The 26,572-nt window shown below is 42.0% G+C and overlaps 1 protein-coding gene across 4 annotated transcripts in view; it reads right to left on the bottom strand.

The window, feature by feature from the left end:
- The window catches only part of sulf2b (sulfatase 2b), an 86,704-nt gene that overhangs the window by 52,160 nt on the left and 7,972 nt on the right, over positions 1 to 26,572 (bottom strand). For all 4 annotated transcript variants that reach the window (XM_088081596.1, XM_088081600.1, XM_088081599.1 and 1 more), the window contains exons 2-3: positions 17,232 to 17,279; positions 1,803 to 1,862 (exon numbers count right to left, since the gene is read on the bottom strand). The gene's annotated coding sequence lies outside the window, so the exon portion shown is untranslated. The remainder of the gene's footprint in view (positions 1 to 1,802; positions 1,863 to 17,231; positions 17,280 to 26,572) is intronic.

The raw sequence follows: 26,572 nt of genomic DNA, 5'->3' as shown, positions 1-26,572 counted from the left end.
GACACATTTCATCCTCTCAGGGCTCACGCTCACCACAGACGTGTCTTTCTGAGGTTTTTTATTTAGAAGACAGACTTTTAAGGAGCAGACGGCTTCAACAACCACACGACCGGTTAAAGACTTCAACCATTAGTGGGCGCTTGTGAGCAGAGGTTCACCGGTGACGAATAACACAACTTTAACTGAGCTATTATGCCTCAAGTCACAGAGCTTAACATCTATTCCTCTGACTGAAAAAATACATATATACAGAAAACGGGCACTTTTTTTCTTAAAAAATAAATCATCCAAAAATCTGAAGGAAAAAAAGCCAATTTTTTAAAAAAAAGTCAAAATTAAAGACAAAGAAATCGCCAACAATTTTTAAAGAAATAAAAGCCAAAAATTATTTTTAAATATGACCAAAACTTTTTCAAGAAAAACAAAATACCCCAAATATTTTTTCCTTTAAAAAATCTCTAAGAAACAAATCACAAAAGAGAAAACAAATTGTCAAGATTTCTTTTTCCAAAATGTATCTCTAAAAAATCGCCAAAAACTAACAAAAACAAAATCCCCCCAATGTTTCCCTGTTTCAAAAATCAGCAAAAAATAAAATAAAATCACTTAAATGTTTTAAAGAAAACAAATTGTCAAAAGAATTTTAAAGAAAAAGAGATCGCCAACAATTTTCTAAGAAAAATAAAATTGCAAAAATTTATCTAATCACCAAAACATATTAGGAAAATAAAATCCTCCAATTGTCTTTAAATTGCCAATAAATAAATAAATAAATCAGAGAAAGAAAGATTTTTTTTCCTTTTAAAAATCTGCAGTGAACAGAAACAATAAGAAGTACTGATGGTCGTTTCTGAGAAGGTATGGTGGGATTAAACGATAACGATATCAATCGCCATATAACTTTTCCTCGATTTAAATATGAGACGTAGTCGACAGAATGTCGACAGAACGCATTCCAGCCACGAAGAAAAGTCTTTACGTAACCACGACGTTCAGCAGCGTTTAGATAAAACAGCAGAAACACGAAAATACAACTCAGGATTCAACTTCAACATGCAAAACAGAAGAGAGGCGAAGAAGAAGAGGAGGAAGAAGAGGAGGAGGAGGAGGAGGAGGAGGAGGAGGAGGAGTGGGCGAGTTTCCAGGCTGTGTGGTGACGGAGCCACTGAGGCGCCACAGAAACAAGATCCGCTGAGAGAGAGAGAGTAACGGCATGCTGCAGCCCACCAGGCCTCTGGCATCACTGGCAGAGTGTGTGTGTGTGTGTGTGTGTGTGTGTGTGTGTGTGTGTGTGTGTGTGTGTGTGTGTGTGTGTGTGTGTGCCTCCTGCAGTCGGCCTCGTTGCCAGCAGCAGGCTGAACTAATCAGTTAGCGGGTTAGCTGCAGCGCTGCTTGACCTTTTGACCTCCGGCTGCTCGAGCAGACGCATTGAACATTGAAACATGGACACACACACACACACGCACACACACGCACACACACACACACACACACACACACACACACACACACACAGCTGACAACACAAACTATCAGCTGTGTAAAAGAGCAACGAAAAACGAAAATGTAACCATGGATACAGATTAGAAACATACACACCTCAGATGTGTTTGTTGTGTGTGTGTGTGTGTGTGTGTGTGTGTGTGTTTTCATGATGGATGTGGTACCTAACCAGTTGTAGCATCTTGACTGCAGGAGGCACAAACCGAAGAATTCATCACACACACACATGCAGATTAATTACAAATTGGTCCTGTGTGTGTGTGTGTGTGTGTGTGTGTGTATGTGTGTGTGTGTGTTACCTTGTGCAGACACTCTGGAGTATACTCAGTGTTTATCAGGGTGTCCAGCTCAGCAGGGACCTGAAACAAACACACAAACACACGCATGTCAAGTTAAAGCACACGTGCACACACACACACACACACACACACACACACACACACACACACACACACACACTCAGTCTGAGTGCCTCCTACAGGCTGCAGCGTTCATTTCAGCGACATCACGAACGAGCAGATAAACCTGTTTTTAGCTCCGTGTTCGTTGCCTCACACTCTGAGTCTGATGACGCTTTTCTGCCGTGATCTCAGAATTACCGGTAACTCCTTTTACGCCGCCTGTGCAAGGCCGGAATATCATGTGTCTTATAAAAATAAAATTAAAAATCCAATTTTTTAAAATAAAAATATTGCACAAAATTTGAAGAATAAAGAAAAAAAAAAAATCACCCAAAAAAAGTGGCAAAATTCCTTAAAGAAAAAGAAATCACCAAAAAAAAAGCCAACGTTTATCTTTAAAAATCACCTAAACTTATTAAAGGAAAACAGTCCTCCAATTTTTCTCTTTAAAAACTGCCGAGCTGTTCTCGATGGATGCAGTCAGTGAACGTTAACACGAGAAGACGTGTGAGGAAACATGATTTGAACGTTTTTTCAGAGCAGGTTTCTCTCAGTCTGTGTTTGAAATCCTTTCATGTGGTTTTGGGTCGTTTGTCTGCAGGAGACACGCGTGACCGTTTGATCTCCTCAAACATCTGATACAGTAAATCTGCGTCGACAGAAAACACTTGTCGTGTTCGTGTTTCCTCTTGTGCAGAATCTGTGATGGCGCCGCGGCCCGAGGCGCCCAAACGTTTCCGTGTCACACGAAGCAGAATGGAGTCACGTCAGCGGCTCGTTCGAGCTCGGCTGTTAGTGTGTGAGATCTGCAGGCTGCACAGGCCTTTAACCCTTTATTCTGCTGCAGAGGAACATGTTTGGATTTCTGCAGATTTTTGTTGGACGATAAACTTAAAGGAAACAGAACAAAACCTCAAGACAAATATTACACGTTAAAATCTTACAATTGTTAAAGAATTTAAATGTTTTTTTTAAGAAATAAAAGCCTGTCACGGCAGAAACTGCATCAAAAGGAACAAGAAGAGAGCATTACATTTTGAATAATTTTATCATATTTAAACTACTGCGGCAACTGTTACAAAAGTTTATTAAATTCACTTTTTACTAAAAAGAGCAATACAGATCATTCAGAATGTCACTTGTTATTATTTAACCTTTGTAACCTGGAGTGACGGCACTTTTTTTTTAAATTTCTGATAACTTTTATACGTTTTTAAACATCTGAACCCCGGGCAAAGAGGTTCACTTTCTTTTAAAAACATGAGAAAAAAAAGGGCAAATAGCAACTTGATGACACATTTTCCACATATGAAAAGATGCTAGTAGGTTTAAAAAAAATAATAATAAAAAGAAGAGCTTCAGAAAAATGTGTGGGAAAAAAGGGTAAAAAATGGAAAATTGTTTTTAACTACATGTTTATTTTTAATGACCAAAATAAAAATCATTATTTTTTCAGGTTATTCCCTGTTTGTCTGTTTGTACTTAAACTAATTTCTTGTAATTTTTGTGTCATTTCTTAAGTTGCTCTTCGCCTTCTTGCCATGTTTTTGAAAGAAATTAAGCCATTTTTTATTTTAAGGGTTAAACTGATTAAACCTGACAAACAGCTACAACGTCTGACCTGAGGACAAACCAACCAATCACAGTCCAGAATATTCAAAGGGAGACGATGTGCCTCAGTACACTCTAACGTGAGCCTCCATAACCTGGTCAGTACACACACACGCACACACACACACACACACACACACACACACAGATGGTCAGTCAGTTGGCACGGTGACACTGGCACCATGGTAACAACTGCTACTGCTCATCCTCCACCTGAGACGCTGTGTGTGTGTGTGTGTGTGTGTGTGTGTGTGTGTGTGTAAGTAATTACTCCAGCGAGGCACTCTGCCAGTGATGCAGGCCTTTAGGGAAACACACATATACACACACACACTTAAGCACATACACGCACACACAAGCTGAGACACATGCACACTGAAATAATATCTGACACACACAGCTTACAAAATAAGAAGTATGCACACACACACTCCCTGCCTGTAAAACACACACACACACACACACACACACACACACACACAGCTCCACAGGTAGAGTAATGGAACAGTAAATCAACATGGTGACAGGAAGTTGGCACGGCTGACAGGAAATGGAGAATCTCTCCAGGCGGCTCTTCTTCTCTGCTGCACACCACTGCAGAGTGTGTGTGTGTGTTTGTGTGTGTGTGTGTGTGTGTGTGTGTGTGTGTGTGTGTGTGTGTGTGTGTGTGTGTGTGTGTACAGAACATTCAGTTTTATTGAGCTTTCTTCAGCATGAGATGTGTAGACAGTAGTTCATATTGTTGTATATATAAGCAGCGTGATGGATCCTGACACACACACACACACACACACACACACACACACACACACACACACACTAGTCTGAGACGTCACACACCTCAGCAGCTGATCACAATCATGCTGCGTTCATGTGACGTCAGAAGGTCGTAGTTTCTACACTTTTGATGCTGACGGCGTTTAAACGAGAGGCTCATAGCTGTCGACAGTTTATTTATTTATGTATTTATTCATTTCATATTTTTATATATTATACTTTTATATATTTTCATATTAAATCTCTGTGACTCTACATGGACAGCAGTTTACATTAACACCATATTACACTTCACATGTGATCAAAATTGATATTTAATAGGTGAATTAATAAAAAAGTTTCTTTCGTGTTATAAAATAACGTCGTCAGTGTTAGTATTCTGGCCTGGCATGTTTCATAGTTCACAGTTTGCTGCAGCTAACAGATGCAGAAACTAAAATGTGACTCTACTGAAAGTCAACGAGCTACGAGGAACAAAATAAGCAAATCTCTTTTTTTTTTGTAGTTGTTGACTCTGTTTTCATGCTTTCTGCTTTTTCTGCTGCCCTTAAACGTCACGCAATTGTCACAACTCAGCAACTCGGGCATCACTGAAATCTCCCAATTTCAAACTCGGAATTACGACCTCGTCCTCGTCACTATTACTACTACTTACTACTATGAATATGATTTTTCTGATTTTTTTTAGGATTTGACCCCTTTAAAGCTCCAGTTTGAAGGATTTAGGATTTAAGGATTTAGGGGGACACGAAGTCAGAAATGAACTATCATAAAATCAGTGTGTTTTCTTTAGTGTGTAATCAGCTGAAAACAATTACTGCTGTGGTTTCTTTACCTCAGAATGAGCCGTTCATATATAGGGTCCTAAATCTAGATCCTAAATCTGACACGGTGGACCTTTAAAGCATCACGATGGCCACACTCAGCTCACGCTACATTTCCACAGATCCGGCGACGACGCTCGGGAGCACGCAGCTTTGCTCGGCTGGCTGGTTATCTTCCCTGCGGTGACGCGCACCATCATTAAACACACTTGATTGGATAGATGTGCGTCATGTGTGGCAGCCTTTATGTCCAAGACAAATCTACCTCCACTCTGACTCTCGGCTCGCCGTGTCAGACAGGAAACAACATGGCGGCCTGCTGATAAACTTTCTGTTAACTGAACAAAATGTAACATCTGAGGTCAGAAACAGGCAGCTCCACGGCTCATCCAGTTTCACTTTACTGTCCTTGTTTCACAGCTCGGTTCAAGTTTCCTGAGCCAGCTGCATCGCTGCCGGACAGGCTCGTTTGCATAAAGACGAGTCTACTTTATGCAAATTCAGTGCGGCGAACGCACCACAGCCCCTCGCTGCAGCACTCACACCATGCAGTGTGCAGCTGCAGCTCCCGCTCGCCACAGAAAAACCAACAGGAAGCCTGAGACGCCCTCCGATCTGCTGGGAATGTGCCGTCACTGACCGATAGCGCGTCTTCAGAGAGAACACAGAACCATTTTTTTTCTCCTGGATTTTTTCCAAACTGAGACCGCTGCGGGATGGCGAGTGCAACACACGTTGCAGCTTTGTCGGTAGACTTTCATGTTCACATTTTACGCTCGAGGTATCTCTCTGCGTCTGCTGTACCGTGATGTCAACACAAGCACATGGTGGGACGGCAACATGTTTAGGCAACAAAGCACATGGCAACCAACGCCGGGACGTCAACAAACACCGAGAAAAAAACCCTCAAATTCTGACACCAGAAACCATGAAAGTCCAAGGTTTGTTGGATCCATCCGCCGACAACAGGGACCTTCGTGCTCTTTATATCACGTCGTTACTGACGTTTTTACTCGACGCTCTCCACCGACGTATCATGCTGACACAAAAGATGGCTGATCAAACGCCGAAAGTGGCAGCATTTGATGACTTCAGTGGACTGACCTTATACATTTCAGCAAACAGCAAAAAAAACGCTCCATTTGAATGTTATTATGTAGATGTTAAAACTTGTGTCTTTATGATTCATAAACACTGTGGTTAACATTTGGTTATGTTTAGGCACAAAAACCACTTGGTTATGGTTAAAAAAAGATCATTTTTTCAGGGGTTGGCACTTCAACCTCAGCTGGAAACGTCGCAATAACTCTAAGCTAAAAAACAACCAGTTTATTGTTCGTCAGTTTTGAACAGCGAAAAACTGACTTAGAAATGTTGTAATGATACGTATGAAATGATCTGTGCAGAAATGTACAATACCAACAAGTATTGCAGCCTGAACTGGTCGTCCAACTGTTCTGTCCGGCCGCGCTTTGAAGTGACGTCGGCCGTCCTCTTATTATGCTGCCGCGGCAGCTGCCGTCCTGCCGAGTGCAATAACACCACGACCGACCGGTCATGGTTTCAAGATTCAAGATTCAAGACACATTTTGTTGTCGGTCCTCCGAGTATTTGTACACACAGAATGACATGAAATACTGTTTCCCACCAGTTCCTATCAGCACATTAAAAAAAGAAAAAGAATAAAATAACTAAAAACAACTATGAATCCAATAAAACAAACAAAATCAAATTCCTAAGATAAAAACTAAACAGACGTATCAGAAACTGAAGAATAGCTGTCAGCCGTGCGGACGTCACAGGTGGCTTTTGGCGCTGAAACAGTGACGTAGTGTATTTGACGATTTCAGAACGAGAGTGGCTGATGTTTGTGGTCTGCAGTTCTTTCCTGATTATTTTTTTTTTGCTCCAGTTGAAACATTTTAAAATTGCGCCATTTGGTCTTTGTTTCATTTTAAACTCGGCTGTTTGTATCCGCTCGCCTCTGTGCATCGACCTCCTGCTCTAAAACTCTCCTTCTCCCGTCTGACTCGCTGAGCTTCAGTCCGGCAGCGTTTCAGTGGGATTCATTTCCTGCTCCTGCGCTGCAGTCGGCTGTTTGCTGCCTCTCTGATTCAGAGTCGGTGAAACAGCAGCAGAGGAGAGCCGCAGGGAAGATTCAGTTTGTCCTCCGCAGAGGAGCGGACATTTGTCTTGCTTATTTATTTATCTTTCTTCCCTTACAAATAGCTGAAGGCTGTAAGAAGCAGCGGCCATCCGTTACACTCAGCAGCACCTCCTCCTCCTCCTCCTCCTCCTCTCACCCATCCTCCACCTACACCTGGTAGCCCGCTGACCTGTCAGCACACAGGAGAGCTCTGTGTGTGTGTGTGTGTGTCGCTGCGGTCCCTGCGGCGATCCTCTCCACCAGTGAAGCAGCTGTTTTCCTCGCAGCAGCTGCTGCATCTCGGCCTCTCTCTGCCTCTCTGTCTCTCTCTGCCTCTCTCTGCCTCTCGGCCTCTCTCTGCCTCTCTCGGCCTCTCTGCCTCTCTCTGCCTCTCGGCCTCTCTCTGCCTCTCTGCCTCTCTCTGCCTCTCGGCCTCTCTGCCTCTCGGCCTCTCTCTGCCTCTCTGCCTCTCAGCCTCTCTCTGCCTCTCTCGGCCTCTCTGCCTCTCGGCCTCTCTCTGCCTCTCGGCCTCTCTCTGCCTCTCTCGGCCTCTCGGCCTCTCTGCCTCTCAGCCTCTCTCTGCCTCTCTGCCTCTCGGCCTCTCTCTGCCTCTCTGCCTCTCTCTGCCTCTCGGCCTCTCTCTGCCTCTCGGCCTCTCTCTGCCTCTCTCGGCCTCTCTCTGCCTCTCGGCCTCTCTCTGCCTCTCGGCCTCTCTGCCTCTCTGCCTCTCTCGGCCTCTCGGCCTCTCTTCCTCTCGGCCTCTCGGCCTCTCTCTGCCTCTCGGCCTCTCTCTCCCTCTCTGCCTCTCTGCCTCTCGGCCTCTCTCGGCCTCTCGGCCTCTCTCTGCCTCTCTCTGCCTCTCTGCCTCTCTGCCTCTCTGCCTCTCGGCCTCTCTCGGCCTCTCTCTGCCTCTCTGCCTCTCTGCCTCTCGGCCTCTCTCGGCCTCTCTCGGCCTCTCTCGGCCTCTCTCGGCCGGAGCATTTGAGCAGCAGCTCTCAGTCTGACCTCAGCAGCCAAAGCTGAACCTCCAGATAAGCCTTCTGCACAGGTAAACAGAGCGGGGAAGTAACGAGTCCGAAAACGTGAAAGTCCATTAGCATTTTTGCACCTCCGGTTTCCTCGTCTTTAAGTCTCTTTTTTGGGGGGTTTTTGGTAAAATGTCTTAAATAAGGTCTGTGGTTAACAAAGGCTAAAGACGTTTACACGTTTTGTTCTGCAACATTAAATATGTCCGTATGAAACCCGATTTTTGAACTTTAAAGGTTTTACGCGTCTTAAAAAAGGCGTCATCACAGACGTCATCACAGCGACACAGAAACTCATTCAACACGCTCGCCGCCTCCACAGATTCACAGTCGCACTCAGACTAGATTAATCTGTTTGTAATATTTTTCGATGGCGTTGTAAATCAGAGCAAATATCGAAAGGGAATCTGTCGACAGACACGTTGTCAGAGGGCTTTTATTTTGAAAAAGAAACAGGAAAGGTTGAGTTAAGCGTATGTGATACTTACGACCTGTGAGCCAAATCCGGCCCCCGATAAGACGGCCCCCAAATCATTTTCTATTTCACAGTGAAAATAAAGCGACTGTGTCACGGTGTCAGAGAGCAGAAAACAGCACGAACAGCAGTGTGTAAGTGCAGGGTCAGGGGATGTTTATTTGTGGTATGAGTTGTGTAATTTTGCATCATTGTTGTTACATATGAGTATAGATTTCCCACATACCAAACAGTGAGTCAGAGACGCAGGCGGAGACCAGATCCAGTCGAGCTCGGCAGAATAAACATTTTCCCGATGCATTCGGTGGGATTGTCACGCTGAAGCTTGTCCAACAGGAACGTGTTACAGAGACACCTGCGCACAGGTTTATACTTCTACTCATCCCAAAACATTTTATTTTTTATTTGCTTAATTATGAATTTATTTGTTGATGTATTTTCTAAATCTTTACATATATTCATTTATCTATTTATTTGGTTATTTATTTATTTATGTGTTTATTAACGTACTTATGAATTTATTTATCTTTTTATTTATTTATGTATGATTTAATTATCTTTTTATTTATTCATTTATCTATTTATTTATTTACATACTTATAAACGTATCTGTTTTTATTTAGTTACGTATTTATTAACGTACTTATGAATTTATTTATCTTTTTATTTATATCATTATCTTTTTATTTATCCAGTCATTTATTTATTTATGTATTATTTAATTATCTTTTCATTTATTCATGTATTTATTTATTTAGATATGTATTAATTATTTATCTTTCTACTATTTATTTATTCAATTATCTTGTTATTTTTTAATTTATCTGTTTGTTTATTTATTTATTTATTTATATTTCTGTTGAGGATTATTTTATTTCAGACACCACAGAACAAAACAACACAGTCAGGACAGCAGTCTGTCAGATGCTTGTGAGACTCTGGTCCTAAATTTCACGCTAACTTCCATCACGACTTCTCAGGCCTGAAAACAAACAAACTGACCCGGTCTAACCTCTCCTCTTCATCACTTTACTCCCTCCATCCTCAGCCTCTTCACCTCCTCCATTACAGAATTACTCTCTCTCTCCTCGTCAACCCGCTGTAAACAAAACAGATTCAACACCGAGAGCCTCACAGAGCGACACAGGTCGATCACAACAACAGAGGACCAAAATACATCACACACACACACAAACACACACAAACACACACAAACACACACTCTCCTCCTCCTCCTCCTCCCTCTTCATCCCCCTCTCCATCCCTCCGGGCGGTTCATCCATCCTGCCCACTCAGAGACAGAAATAGACTGATGGAGAGCAGGAGAGCTCTGCTGGGAGATGACCACTGGACACGCACACACACACACACATACACACACACACACACACACGCACGCACGCAGTACCGTATATACAGAGTCCTGTGTGCTCCTATAGAGACACACACATTCACACACATGCTGTATACGTGGCCGTGATTCACGGCTGACAGCCGCTCCGACTGACTCGTTAATATTTATACGCTGCTGTTTATGACGAACGTGCAGCCTCTCACCTTGATGAAGAACACGATTTATTACAGGTCGGCAGTTTCACTCAGGTGTTTCTCATCAGCTGAGTGTGTATCACTGACAGATTTACATTTATTTAAGTGTGTGAACACCAGTGGTGTCATTAGGCCTGGCCAATACAATACAATGAAAATTTACAGAAAATATACTATAATGTAATGTAATGTAATGTAATATAATATAATATAATATAATATAGGGGTGGCTGCTTTCCTACTTTCCTTGAGCCTCCCTGAGTGAGGGGGGAGAAAATGCATAAAGATTTATTCCTGTATGATGTGTTCAAGGACCGTCAGAAATTAGAAAAACCCAATAATTTTTTTTTTTTTTTTTAACAATATCTGGCTGTATTTTTTTGTTTTCTGTAAAAAACATCAAAAATAAAAATGAATAAAAAATTGGCAAATTGCCATTTTTGTAAAGAAATCATGAATTTCAAACCCACAGGGATGTTTTCTCATATCAGAGACGCGTCTGCGTCTGTCTGGAAAATAACCCATCAGCACGTTTTATGTAAACTCTCTCTCAGAAAGTAGTTCCAGTTAAAATGTCGTAATGTGACTGAAGGAAACCTTTAAAGAGTGCAGGTGTGAATTTGGAGTCAGGCGAACAATCGGCTCTCAGATCAGAGCCGACCGCTGCAGAGAACAACTTTTGAATTTTGCAAATCATTTCCTCAAAGATTTGAATCAACGTCACAGCAACTCTGTGTGTGTGTGTGTGTGTGTGTGTGTGTGTGTGTGTGTGTGTGTGTGTGTGTGTGTGTGTGTGTGTGTCAGTAGGCAGGTTTCCATTAACCCTCGAATTGCACAAATTGAAATTGCGAATCTAAAATATGCCTACTGGAAACATGTCAATTTCCCAAAAAATTCCCATTTATCACAAAAAAGTTTTTACGCCTGCATGAGGTGGTACTTCAGGTGATGGTAAAAAGCCGAATTTGTCCAAACTGCAGTGGAAACACTTTTTCGTCTACAAGAGCTGTTATTGCATCACATAACTCTGAGAAAGTTTTGAATCCACAGTTCTTCTGTGAAATCGTGGACTACATCTCCCAGAAATCCCTCATACTCGACTGTATGGCTGGACGATATGGAAAAAAGTCTTATCACGATATTTTTTTCATATCAGTCGATATCGATATATATCACGATATACATCAAATCACTATTTCTGTCGAGCTTAAAGGTTCCTTTGACTCCTCAGTGAAATATGAAGATATCATCAAGTTAATTTTGACATTTGAACATGACAAACATATTGTAGAACAGCATCACCAGCTGGACGACCTATTCTTCTGAAATTCAGAGGTCCAGTTACTAAAACTTCCACCCAGCAAAGGTCCGAGCCTCAAATCTAAAATCAATATCACCATTAATCGAACATTTTACTTTGATTACGATTAATGAACGAAAATTGGTCACAAAGATAAAAATCCTACGACAAGCACACACATGCACGCACGCATGCACGCACGCACGCACACACACACACACACACACACACACACACACACACACACACACACACACACACAGCTGTATTGAATCAGTGCCTGTGGTCTCTGCAGTCAGGAGACGCAGTTGTGTCCACATGGCAGGTTAACAACGTGATGCATGACCTTACTCTCTGTGTGTGTGTGTGTGTGTGTGTGTGTGTGTGTGTGTGTGTGGGGGTGATAGATGAAGCTGCAGCGCTGATACAGACAGACAGAATCCCTGACGTACAGCTGACCTGTTTCCGGTGAAAGGACGTTAACTCAGACTCATGTTCTGCAACTTTGTTTTTTGAGCATCTTTCAGACTCTGGAGACGTTTGAGGACATGAGGGGAGGACAGACATGACGGGAGGACAGACATGAGGGGGGGACAGACATGACGGGAGGACAGACATGAGGGGGGACAGACATGAGGGGGGACAGACATGAGGGGGACAGACATGAGGGGGGACAGACATGAGGGGGACAGACATGAGGGGGGACAGACATGAGGGATGAGACGCAGCAAACCAGGGACACAGAGCACGTTTACGTGCACACTCGTGTCAAAGCCCTGCAGCAGCTGATTTTTGGATCACTGACAGCTGATGAAATAATCTGCAGCATTTCTGCTCTTTTCTTTTCCAAACGATAATAATATCTGCTGCCGGATCATTTTGCCAAAATTAATTTGTCAGGAGAAATCTCTGACAACGTTTTTAACTGTCAACAATCTGACATTCATCAGCCACTCAGTCTAAACAAAGCAGCAAATCAATTAACCCTTTAACAGTCACGCCATGAAATGCATTTGAAAAAAATTATACATTACAGTAGAATAGTAGAATATATTAACAAAATGCACCAATTTATTAAGAAGAAAATAAACATTATTATAATATAATAGAAATTCTTAGAAAAAAAGTAACTTTATGCAGTAAACAAATAAAAATAAATAAACACGAATAAATAGAGACAATAAAACTAAATCTGATTTTTAAAAAAAGGTATAAAATATATGGAAAAAAACAAACTGTCAATGCTATATAATAAAAAATGAAATAAAAGTAACTTCAGGAAATAAACACACAACATAAAAATATAAATAAAAAAAAAAAATACAAATAATAATAAATCTATTTATAAAATCTGTGTACATTTTTAGAAAAAAAATTTGATCACAAAAAAAGTGAACTCTGTGGTGCCAATGTCTGTTAAAGGGTTAATCAATAACAGTCAATAATTCAGCTGATTAATCGTTCTACTGTTGTATTTTTTTTTTTAAAAAAAGATTAAAAAAGAAGAGAAAGACGTCAGTGCGAGTCGATGTGACGAGTTTTCTGTCTCATCCACCTCTCCGTCTGTCTCTGCTCGGTGATCAGAAACACATGTGGGACAACACACACACACACACACACACACACACACACACACACACACACACACACACACACACACACACACACACACACACACACATACACACACTCAGAGGAATGTGGAGGCGTGCAGGTCATCTGGATCTGGACCAGAATCATCTGCAGGGAAACAAACTGTGTTTTCTGTCGAGGTCGCAGAGTTCAGACTGAGACACAAACTCTTTAACTGCTTCGTCTTCTCTGCTTTTTCACCGCTCGTCTCTGCTATCGTCCACGCAGATTCGACGCACCGTTTCAAAGAAAAAAACTTTAACATGAACTATGCCTTAACTCCTGAATTCTGTTGATTTTGCCTTGTGAAAATGTTAAATGTCAAGATTTTGTTCATTTCAGAGGCAGTTTGACAAAAGACAAAATAACAGAAGTCTTCGATGAGTTCAAATGTTCGTTTCTCTAACAGTCTGTGCTGCTGATGTGTCTCTGCCGGGACGGGGACACTGCTGGGACACTTTGTTAGTTTTGGCGCAAAGTTCAGGTATGTTCTCATACGTTCTCCTCCCCGGCTCCTCATTCACGCTGCAAACATCGGCGCTCGATAAAGGTTGTTTTCTATGTCTGATTTTTTAATCACGTCGTTGTTTAAAATGTCGTCAGTACCAGACTCCGGCCTGAACGGTGAAGGCCGTGATGACGCCCAGAACAACACCAAGACGCCACACAGCACGTCATTTTTAAAAAAAAAAAAAATTTGATGTAACTATGAAAAATCTCGGCATCATCTATTTATCTCTCTCTTTTTTTAATGTTTTAATTTTTTTAACATGTCCTGAAGCCTGTTATAATGTGATTCGGGGTTGGGGTGCTGCCAGCGGTGAGGGGTGGGGGTTTTATCGCTGGGAAAACTAGTTTCTCACCACAAACTACTTCTTTTTCTTGGCGTTACATTTGAACACATCATGATGATGTTTTATTTACCTTATTTACCTAATAGTCATTTTACTGAGCGGACCTTAAACGCATCACAATTAAACCTTTTAGAACCTCGTTTATTTAGCTAACGAGCTCTTATTCTGCAGATTTCAACTCAGATTTCAACGCCGGATTATTAATTTTAACAGGCGGGACTTGCTACAGAATTTGGGTTTGTTCACCTGCTGTGAGAGGACGATGATGAAGACTGAGCCGGCTGTGCAGTTTTTTTAACCCAAAGATGGCTGATGGCTTGATTTTGTGCGTGCTCCTGCAGAGACGTCTGTTGTGCGCGCTCCTGCAGACCTCTGCTACGTCTGCAGCCAGGTGCCTCTCGCTGTTATTGCTCAAACATCCCCTCTTGTGAACCCGCAGGTCAGACTGATTAAATTTGCTTCGGTTTATATCAATACGGCAACAAAGGGCAGCCATTTAGCAAAGATCTAAGCAGCTCTGCGTTACATGGCGCAGACAGGACGTGTTTAGTTTATCGTCCCTGTGAAACACATTCAAATGCTTTTTAAAGGTTCATCAGATGCCAAAACACAAGCCAGCAGTTTACAACACTCACAGACAGGATTTATAACTCTGGAAAATGATCACAGCGAGATTTAGCTGATCTACGGTCACAACGACCTCCAGGTCAACGGCAGAAACTCTGTGTTCACGATATGAAGTCGCCAATTCTGAGTGTGCACATGCATGTATCCATCACACACAGCTCCTCGCCCGACTAATGATTCAAACTGCACGCAGAAGCAGAGCGGGACGGCGGAATCGAACCAGCGGCCGCTGCAGTGAGGACACACAGCCTCTGCACATGGGGCGCCCGCTACATCCACTGAGCCACCAGGCGCCCCGTGTTTCCACATTTATGAGCTAAAATTCTCCTGCATCGTCAACAACACGCTCCTGCAAATATTTCAAAATAAGTTGTCAACAACTGATGGGATTCTGTCCACAGGGACGTTGTCAGAGGGCTTTTATTTTGAAACAGAAGCAGGAAAGTTTCAGTAAAACAGAAATGTTTGTATTTCCTCATCTCTGTGACAGATGATGAAACTGTAGTAAAAGGTGGTGTAGAGTCAATATAATTATCCAAAAAATATTTTCACTCTATTTCTGCCAATAACTGCACACGCAGAAAAAACGTCACGTCACCGTTTCGTTAGATGTGCCGCGGCGTACACGCAGCTGAGACGCGCCGCAGCAGCTCTGCTCAGAGCTCTAACGTGTTAACATGGGCGCTAAAAAAACCAACAGGTTCAGCGACACACTGCGTCAGCGTGCTGCAGACAAGAGATTATCACAGTCTAAGGAACTTTTTCAGAAATGTTTAAAATAATAAAAGTAAATGTGTAGTGGTCATCGGTCGTATCAGACAAAACAAGCAGACATCTATTAGCACCTAAACTGAGGAGGCAGCTTTAACATCACACACACTCATACAGCTCTGCACAAACAACGCGCTCCTCAAATCCTTTAAAAAATATTATATATTAATACGATTTTTTTAACCAACATCAGTCTGAATCATAAATATCAAATATTAATTATTTTTCAGAATTTTAACCCCTTAAATGCCAGGTTTTTGTCATGATGCCACTATGTTTTTAGATGAAAAAAACCAAAAAACAATTATTATCACAGTCTGGGATATGTCAATGATGTGCAGCAAATGAATTTTTAGGAAATACTCACACTCATATCATTCTGCACAAGAAATGCACTTCTCAAAATCAGTCGTAATCAGAAATATCAAATACCAGAAGCACGAGAGGACAGAAACGACGGTGCTCAGCGAACGCAACACTTTCATCCTTCATGTTTGGACGTGACGGATGAAAGTGTGTGTGACTGAGCCGTATGTTGATGTGTTGAAGTACAAATGTATCAGGCTGCGTGTGTGTGTGTGTGTGTGTGTGTGTGTGTGTGTGCATGCGCTCGTGTGTTTTCATTGTTTGGGTCCAACCTGCATCATTAATCAGGAATGTGAGGCTCCTGTTACTGGGTCACAACACACCACACACACACACACACACACACACACACACACACACACACACACACACACACACACACACACACACACACACACTGTGTAATCCCTCTACAGTCCAACCACACCTTTTCTCCGACTAAAAAATCTCAACATCACGACTTCAGGACCTCATTATGGTCAGAAAACTACTTTTTCTTCTCATCACAAAACTATATTGTGTGTTAGGATTCATGAAAGTCGGTTTTTGGAGACGTTTTTTTCGCTCTCATTGTCCCCGGAGAACAAAATCACGTTTTTATTTCTGCCAACGTCAGAGAGACAAACTGAGACCAACGCATGAAGTGTTTCACAGCTGAAGATGGTCATGTGAGTTTGCATGAGATCAGATCGATTTGTTGCGTCCACACATCAGCGCTCTGAACTGTCCCGCATGGGTTACTGTGGTAACGACGTAGGCGTCAGTACGTACGCTGGTGACGTGGATTACAAACACGTATGCTGAACTCCTCGCAGCAGCAGACGGACACAGACGGAGGAAACTGTTGTAAATTACGATGTTTGGAGCTGCGCTCACGGCGGGCTCCACCGCCACCGTGACGTCTGTCGTTGTGTGTTGCGCTGTGAGTGACGGGCGCTCTGATATCCGATTTGAATGAGCAGAGCGTCCGCACTGAAGACGCATCTGTAGAAATCCCATTTGAATCGCATTTCAAACCACCTCAACACAAGGTTTTGATCGGATTTGCAAAAATCGGATTTCATGTTTTTTTGCTGTTCAGACTTCATGAAATCATTCCGGATACAATCTGGATACGACAAAAATCGGATTTGGGCTGGCAGTCTGAACGTAGCGTTAGTGACGCTTTATCAGGCTCAAAGTAAATTAAATTTTTAAAAAATCACCTTGTCGAGGTTATGAAATGATTCAGTTCTGATTGCTGAATAATAATTTCATGACGTAAAATAAGTTCAAATTGTTTTAAAAAAGTCAAATTTAAACATGAGGAAAACTTTTCATGTGAATCAACCAGCGGATGACTGCGTGTGTGTGTGTGTGTGAGAGACTCACCTGCAGTGTGTGTGTAGGTGTGTGTTGAGCCTCCTGCTGTTTTCAGTCCTGCAGAGACAAACAGAGACAGAAAAGACAGTTAACAGAAGACCGACGTCTCTCTCTGTTCACGTTAACGTTACAACTGACATCCGACGGACGCAGAGCACAGCTGGGTCTTTAACGTACGAACACACACGCACGCACACACACTTGCACAGAAATGGCAGCTCATCTTTTAACGTAAAGCCTCTGCAAACGCAAATCACCAAAAACTTTCTTAATTTGTAATTTAGTCTCTTACATGCAGAATAAAAAGCATCAAAAATGATCGGACATTTTCCTCAGTCCAGTTTTGAAATATTGTCATTTTAGTTTTTTTCAGTTTCCTGAAGCTGGGTTGATTTGGGCGTGGTTATCCCCGATCCAATCGCATTATATGAATGAAGACAATCAAAAAGTCATAATATTAGGTGATTAAACTTGTAAATTTACGAGAAAAACAACTGTCTGACCTGACTTTTCAGCCTTCATCTGCAACATGTTTCCTCTCAAATTTCTGAGTCTATTTGCCTAAAATTGTGACTTTTTCTCATAAAATTGTAACAAAACATTTTGTAAACTTGCCATTCAGAGGCAGAGTGAAAGGTATTATTTCTTCTGATTCTGAAACGTCAGAGCGCACGTTTCTGAACGCACCGTTCAGAAACGTTTGCTCTGAGCGCCGGAGCAGACAGAGCTGCACCACGCCGACTCTGCTTTGCTCCGTGGCTGTCGTCATGGAGACCAGAGACAGCTGACAAAGGTGGGATCCAAGGAGGCGTCAATCAAAACGCGATCTGCCGACACAGTCCGGAGAAATGCTGTTATCCTCAAAATGAGCTGTTTTCAACTCAGTTTTCTCATAATTAGGAACTTTTATGTGACTCAGATTTCTGCAGATGCTTAATGAAACACTCAAATTATGATATAATATGCGCATTCCTACTATTCTGCACATCCATCTTCACGTTTTGCATAAACGTAAACCATATTTACTTATTCTATTTTATTCTATGTTAAGTGCCCTTTTTTATTCAGTTGCAGCTCTCTTATTTGCTACTGTAATGAAACAATTTCCCTCACAGGATTAATAAAGTATTTCTTTTCTATTCTATTCTATTCTATTTCAAGCCCTGTTTGCAGAGGCTTTAACTTTCTGCAAACATCCAGCTGTGTCCACAGCGTATTTTAGACTTACTGTAGGAGCTGAGCTGGAAATTCACAGATTAAACAAAAAGACGTAATCTTGCAAAAATGTGTGCTGTATGCATGAACACAGCCAAAATGATTCAAAAAATAAAGAAAAGTACATAAGATGTGCCAGACAGTCCCTAAAGGGTTAAGATGACGAACATAAGTTTGAATCAGGACCTTCAGTGTTTGAAATGATCAGATTGAGACAGATTTAGTATGTGCAGATCTTAATGTGTCAGATTTAAGTGTAATAGACATTTAAATACACGAACGTATCCGACAGGAGCTGATTATTAAAGCTGCATCATCTTCATCCTAAAAATGCACGACCTCAGCCTGCCCGGGGACGGCGAGGAGAGTGAGCCGCGAGTTCAGACGACTTTAGACGACAGATGAAACAGCATCGCGGCCCCTTCAGGTACCGGCGAGTATTTTCACTTCAAACTTCCTGCAGACGACCTGCGTGACCCCGGCTTCACGAAACACCACAGCACGCCGCACTGTGACAAAAACACGACACACACACACGAGCCTGGTCAGAGATTCCTCTCACGTCCACCTCAAATCCCTCGAGTGAGAGGGAGAGAGGAGACGATGAAGAGGAGGAGGAGGAGGAGGAGGAGGAGGAGGAGGTGACTGAAGGCACATTTACCATCTGTAATCAAAAGAACTCCATGTTGGATTGTCGCCTCCCCTCCTCTCATTCTCTCTCTCGCTCTCTTCAATTTCCTTCCCTCTGTTGCCAAGCATGACCAGCATACTGATGGCGGGATTACACACACACACACACACACACACACACACACACACACACACACACAAAATCTAGTAAGAGAAGTAATGACTTTCTGCCTTCTCTCTCTATTCGCTTCAAGCTGCCAATTCCCACTGGGTTGCAGTGTGTGCGCGTGTCAGTGTGTGTGTGTGTGTGTGTGCGTGTGCATGTCTGTGTGTTTGTGTGTGTGTGAGTGTGTGTGTGTGAATGTGAAAGAAACAGAAAGAGCAAGAGACACGAGGGAGGTGATACAACATCTCCAATTAGCTGGGCTGGTGGTCTGTGGCGTGCTCAGTGTGTGTGTGTGTGTGTGTGTGTGTGTGTGTGTGTGTGTGTGTGTGTGTGTGTGTGTGTGTGTGTGTGTGTGTGTGTGTGTGTGTGTGTGTGTTGCTGGCAGAGGATAATCAGACCACACAGCAGAGGTCTTCAGGCAGGTTTTCGAGGACCTGAACTTGAACCTGATCTTTCTATGTTCCACCTCAGTTCCAGTTATGATATATATATATATATACACATATATATATATATATATACAAACATATATATATTATATTATATATATATGGTCTTTTCTGGATAAAAACATGTTTTTCTGCTGTGGCTTTTTTTAGAAAACTGTTGTGGGAATTATTTTCTGCTCGTCTCTGTGAGGCTGCAGCACACACACACACACACACACACACACACACACACACACACACACACACACACACACACACACAGATTATTGTGAACAGGACTGTTAAGCGATCGTGTTGTTTTGTTCGTGTGTTTTGCGGGTTTCTCTCTAGTCCTGTCACGTGACGATCTGTCAGCTGAGTCATTTCTCGCCTCGCGTGTTTCTAAATCGCGGAGCTTCAAAAACACCTGACCAAGACAGCTGATCAAACGCAGGATATTTTAAGGCCATATTGCGACATATCTCAAAATGTTTAATGCAAAATACTCTGCACCTTACATGCAAAGTAGAGTTTTTTTTTTTAGCAGCAACGTTGATTTTCATACCTGATTATTATTTGTGCAACGTCAAATACTCACCCAGCTCTGCATATAAAATATGTTTTTCAAAATCAGGCTATAAAAAATATTATACATTAATATGAATGACATCATAATGTGCTGTTTACATTTTTCATGTCTTCTTTTGTAATGTATTTTTTATGTCTGTCCACTATTTTATGATTGCCTTTTTAATATTTTAATCTATATTAAATTTACATGTTTTTTCACATATTCGGAATAAACTGCTACTACAACTAATATCATTTTCTACTTTCATCAAGTTAAATGTTTTAACTAACATCAGTCCTAATCAGAAATATCAAATATTCATTTAATTTTCTGACTTTTAACCCTTTAAATGGCAGGTTTTTCTCATGATGCCACTATGTTTTTAGATGAAATAATGAGTGATGTTGAGTCTCCTCCTCAGTGTGTGAGTGTAGCTGCTGACAGTCTGGGATATGTCAGTGTGTGAGTGTAGCTGCTGACAGTCTGGGATATGTCAGTGTGTGAGTGTAGCTGCTGACAGTCTGGGATATGTCAGTGTGTGAGTGTAGCTGCTGACAGTCTGGGATATGTCAGTGTGTGAGTGTAGCTGCTGACAGTCTGGGATATGTCAGTGATCAGCAGCTACATTGACTGTGACAGGTCACCTAGTGGAAATAGCATGTATTTCCTCCATATGCCAAATATGGTCAAAATGACCTCATCAGGTGGAAAATAGTCAAAATGACAAATTCAGAGTCAGAAGCCCAGAATGACACCCAGAAATAATACAAGTCCTGTTTTTCTGCTCTGATGGCTGTGGGATCAAAAATGTCAGTTTGAATGGGTTTCAATGGAGCATTTTGGACCTGAACAGTCTGAATGTAACTATTTAGTTTCCACAGTGTATTTTAGACTTATTGTAGGAGCTGAGCTGCAAATTCACTGATTACACTCAAATACACAATCTGGACTACATTTAGGACACATGCATCAACACACACACAGTTATCACAACAGGAAGAAGAAAAGAGACTAAGATGCAGCAAACAGTCCCTGTGGGGTTAATGTGTGCTGATGGTTGGTGGCTGTTTTGTTTTTCTCAAAACTAAAATCAAAATTTTACCTTAAAGCAGTTTGACTCACTTTCATACACACACACACACACACACACACACACACACACACACACACACACACACACGTAGTTGTGGTTGAATTCACTTCCTTCCTCTTCCTGTCTGCCTGCTAATACTCATCAGATCTATTTTTCAGAGTTCAGGAGGAACTTCAAACTGCAGGTTGAGACCTTAAAGTGACACTTCAGCTGTAATTATACATAAATATTATCACCCAAAAGGCCAATTCTGACAATATTCAGTTTTCACTTTCTATATCTTCATTTCTCCTTTTTAAATTCTGAATTCGACACAAAACAGCTGCGTTTGCCTCAGATCTGCAGCATAAGAAACTGATTGTGATCAGTAAAAACACAGGAAGTGGCACGCTTCCTGTCGTCTTTTCACTTTTATCTATTAAATCAACATCAGCGCGCATCACACCTCTCAGTGTTCGCAGGGACGGAGCCACAAAAACGTCCGACAGGGCGTCTTCGACTGCAGGTGTAAAAAAAAAAAAAAAGAAAGGAGACACTGAATTTCCGTTGTTTCTAAATCAAAGTGATGATTGAAAAAAACATGCACATCATGAAAACACCTACGAGGAAAACACACACACACACACACACACACACACACACACACACACACACACACACACACACACACACACTCTGTTTAAACACTTGAAATTCTGATCTCTTATCACATCTCTGACCCCCCCCAAAAAATCTTTCTCCCAATCACTATCTGCTGGTGCCTCTGCGTGTGTGTGCGTGTGTGTGCGTGTGTGTGTGTGTGCGCATGCATGCATGTGTGTGTGCATTTATGTTTGTTTCTACGAGTAAAAATCCTCCAATTCTCATTTCATGCTTCAGAGAAAAGCTTCTCAACCATCGCGTTTCTTCTCCTCTTCCTCTCCTCATCTTCCTCCTCTCCTCTTTTCTTCTTTTTCTTTTCTTTTATTTTCCTTTTCTCCTCCCCTTCACTTCTTCCCTCCTGCTCTCCCTTTTCTCCCAAACAAGAGAAATTCTTCCTCTCTCTCGATTCAGATCAGCAAAAACTCTCCAAAAAGTACCGGCAGCGAGCAAAGAATGAGCAAAGAAACTGCCCAAAAATTAGAAAGAAACTAGTGACAAGTTCCAAAGAAATCACCTGAAAATGAGCCAAACACAGCTGAATACAAACGAAAATGCAAAAAATAAAACAATATTTAAAATATATATATATATATATATATATATATATATATATATATATTTTAAATATATAATTATACGCATAATAAATATAGTTTTCTGGTCTTTTTTTGTTTTTGCTTTTAAAACAAACAAATAAAAACACCTCTTTTTTAATTTGCTTAATTTGTTTTTCATCTTGGGGGGGGGGGGCTCTTACTTTTTTAATACACTTGAATTTTATGCAATTTTTACTTTTTTTTTTTTAAATTCTTTTATTTATTTATTGGCAATTTTCTGGACATTTCTTGCCAAGTTGCTGATGTTGATCCAGGTTCTAAAGGGTTAAAAGGGAAAAACGGGAGAAGGAGCAGCCGAGGAGGGACTGCAGCCTGACCCCGTCCTAACCGCAGACTGATGGGGCGTGAAACGGGCGATTTCGTCCACTCAGTACGCCATAGATTGTGATAACTTGGTGTCAAACTGTCCGCTCTTTGTTTCCGCTCAGACGACGCGTCGTTTCGGGTCACTTCATGTGTCCACTGACGCTCTGAACGGGATCTAATTTCATCTGCTGGTTTTTTGACAATCTTTCGCTCTTTTGTGAATGAAACCTCCTCAGTGAAACTTCAACGGATGGATGGATGTTCTCTGAAATTATTGACATTTGAATTGATACTGAGGACGAGACAGACCCGTCTTCACCCTGAGGGACACTGCTGTGCAGCAGCTACAGTTTGACGCAGAAGACGACCCAAATAAAATCTAAAACATCAAAAATCCAAAATACACACAAAAAACCCCAAAAATCAAAAAATTCACACAAAGTGAAAGCAAGGTTGTAGGACGTGAACTCTACAGGTCGTCGCTACCGTATCAGGTGCGTCCCTGCTCCGTCAAAGAGGGTGGAGTATTTTTGGGACAGTGTCAGTCTCCGGTGACCGTGGCAACCGCCATCTCGTCCACCAACAGGTTTTCCCCACAGGACACGAAAATCATCAGCGACCTTCGTCTGAAACACACTTCACTTCCTGCTGCTGTCTGTCCTCACCACACACACACACACACACACACACACACACACACACACACACACACACACACACACACACACACACAGTGACCTGATGGATACGTCTCCTGGAGACAGCGCTGCAGAGTTTAATGCCTTCTCTCTGTCTCTTTGTGTGCGTGTTTGCGTCCGGTGGGGCATCATGAGATCATGTCTGACGGCTGCTGTTTTATTCAGCAGCTCAGCTCCTGAACTACACACTCGCTGATAGCAGCCGCAGCCGAGCAGCCACATGCTGCTTCAAGCTGCGAGCAGATTTAGAAAAATTGTCAAAACCTACAAAGGCCACGCGCCCCGCACATAACGACGAGAGAGCGCACACTGACCGAGATAACGCCGGGATGATCGGATTACATCCCAAATCCAGCAAGGACGTGAACTCTCGCGTGCTTCAGAACCAAAGTTGAAAAGGACATTCATCAAAATGTATAATTCAAACAGGAATCCGTGCAGAGAGGGAAGTGGCAGAGTTTGGATGAGCTGGCAGATGGAGAGATGAGTGGAACACGGATTAGAAACTCGACAAACACTAGGCGGGTTTCATTGACACTCAAATTACGCAAATTGAAAGCACAAATATAAAATATGACTAATGGATACATGTCAATTTCGAAAAAAAAAACTTCTATTTATCACAAAAAAGTTTTATGCTGGCATGAGGTGGTATTTCAGGCAATTCAAAAAAGACATATTTGTCTTGAGTCTGGGTTGTCGTGGGTTTTTTTAGCATGTTTTTTTGGCCTTGTATCCGTCGCTAAGGAGTAACGTGTAGGCGGGGCTAACTGGAGCTCCTCGCCATGATGCCGGCTCTCATGCTGTGTCATGTTAGTTGTACTGTTTGTGTAGTTCAACACTGTCAATATTTGCATACTTGCATACTTGTTATCTTCTGGCCTTTAATACTTTCTGACTTAAGGAAGCTCAAACGTCTCCACACGGCTGATTTGAAACTATTTCAATATCGTCTGTCGTGGAGCCTTTGCTTCGTTTTATTTACGTTGGCAAGCGGTCTCTAGTCTCAGATATGACGTAGGACGTTGAACACATAGTGACGTGGCACGTCAAGCAAGCGAAGTCAGAAGCAGATTACACCCCCTGCTGTTCAAAAAGAGTATTGCGGTTCATTTTTCATCTCGCCGATTTGAATCTCACATATTTTTTATCGATTTTTAACTGCTTCACGATGCATCGTTTCATCCCTAGGTCATGATTCAAAAATGAAATATTGAGTTTAGGTTGTAAAAAGTTTTTGGTGAAAAGAAACATTAACTGTCGGCAGGAAACAGATGTGAACATCAATCTCCAGCTCAAAAAAGCTTGTAAAGACAAAGTTTAGCTCAGCAGACGCTGCAGAGGACGCGGAGCGCATCAGAAAAGGCTGAAAGACGTGAATTAACTCTGTAAACTAGCAGCTTACTACTGATGGAAATACGGTCTCACTTCTGATGCTTGATTTCTGTATTAAAATTGTTTTGAGGGTGATTTTTCATTTTAGTTTGAGATAAAAGTAAAAGACAGTGTCAGATTTTTTTTTCTTTGGACAAAATTACCAGATTTTCTCTGAAAAAAGAAAAGAAAGACAAATGCTGTGACGGTCACTTTGAACTGGGAGCAAAAACAGCTGACCGTTCGAGAAAGTAACTGTACATAAGTTACTCTATCCAAAATATGGACTCAGCATTAAGCTGCTATCTAACAGGCAGTAACTTCTTCCTCTTCTTCTCTCTGATAAAAAGCGGCAGAGGATGCAGTAAAATACCGTTTTACAGGCTGCAGTTGGTTTGGCTCCTCTGCTGCTGTTTAAATCTGCTCCATAAAGACTTCATTAAAACCTCTCCCTCCTTCCTTCTCCGTTCCTCCCTCCTTCCCTCTCTCCCAGTCTCTCTGAAGGTCAGCCGCTCCAACGCTGTGGTCTATAACGATTACCAATTTCATCAATTGTGCTACAGCGAGGGAGGATGGGGGGGGGGGGCTTTGTCAAACAGCAGGAGGGCGAGCACCAATCGGAGCGACTCTAAGATAAATAAAAAAGCTGCTAACTGACCTTCTGTCTAAATGAAACAAAGTGAAAAGGACAATTAAAGTGCGGGAGATTTATGAGGTGATTTACGAGGCGCTGATGTGAAGTCACGCTGGAGGAAACACTGCGGCATGAAAGAAACCAACAGTCTGCAGAGCTGTCAGCGCCCCCTGCAGGCCGAAGACGTCACTGCAGACACAACATGGAGACAAAACACACGCTTACATGCTTTGAGGTGAAAATGTAAAGTTTGTTCGGAGGGTGGTGCTGAGAGATCATGAAATCCTCCAAAGAGATCAATAAATCATCATTCTGGTCCATCCTCTGAGGACCATGAATATGATCACAAGCTTTAATGACACCGTGAGAAATCACCATATCGTCCTCTGGACCAAAAGGATTGGATGATAGATTAAAAAAACATTTTCATCCTTTAATTTCAGCCCTGATTAACGTGATAACAGCAGGTGTGTTTTACTGCTGCGGGTCAAGATACGACACCTGAATGATCTACTGATGCAAACACGCTTTCAGAAACACGGCAGATGAAGATGTTTGTTCCATCAAACCATCAACACCTCAGCCAACAACAGTATCCAGGGCAACGGCTTCAATGTTGACTTCTACATGACATGAAACATGCACATAAAGCAGTTTTTGTCCTCACCAGGTGCTGAATGGATGGACGGATTACTGAATGAGCATACTGGGTGAGGGCCCAGGGGCACCAAATGAGCACAAAGCAGCACAAAATGACCAAAAACAGACACAAAATTACCCCAAAGAGACACAAAATTACCCCAAAGAGACCCAAAAAACTAAAAAAAGCCACAAATAACCACAAGGAGACACAAAATGTACAACAGAATGACACAAAACGACCAGTGAGACCCAAAATTACCTCAAAGAACCCCAAACAACAATAAACAGTCCCAATAAAACTACAAGGAAACACAAAATGACAATAAAGAGACCC

Source organism: Plectropomus leopardus, chromosome 9 (genome assembly GCF_026936395.1).
Source record: "Plectropomus leopardus strain MGB_pleo_1.0 chromosome 9, ASM2693639v1, whole genome shotgun sequence".
Classification (NCBI taxonomy): domain Eukaryota; kingdom Metazoa; phylum Chordata; class Actinopteri; order Perciformes; family Serranidae; genus Plectropomus; species Plectropomus leopardus.
The sequence above is the reverse complement of the archived record's forward strand: the minus strand, read 5'-3'. Positions and strand labels throughout refer to the sequence as shown.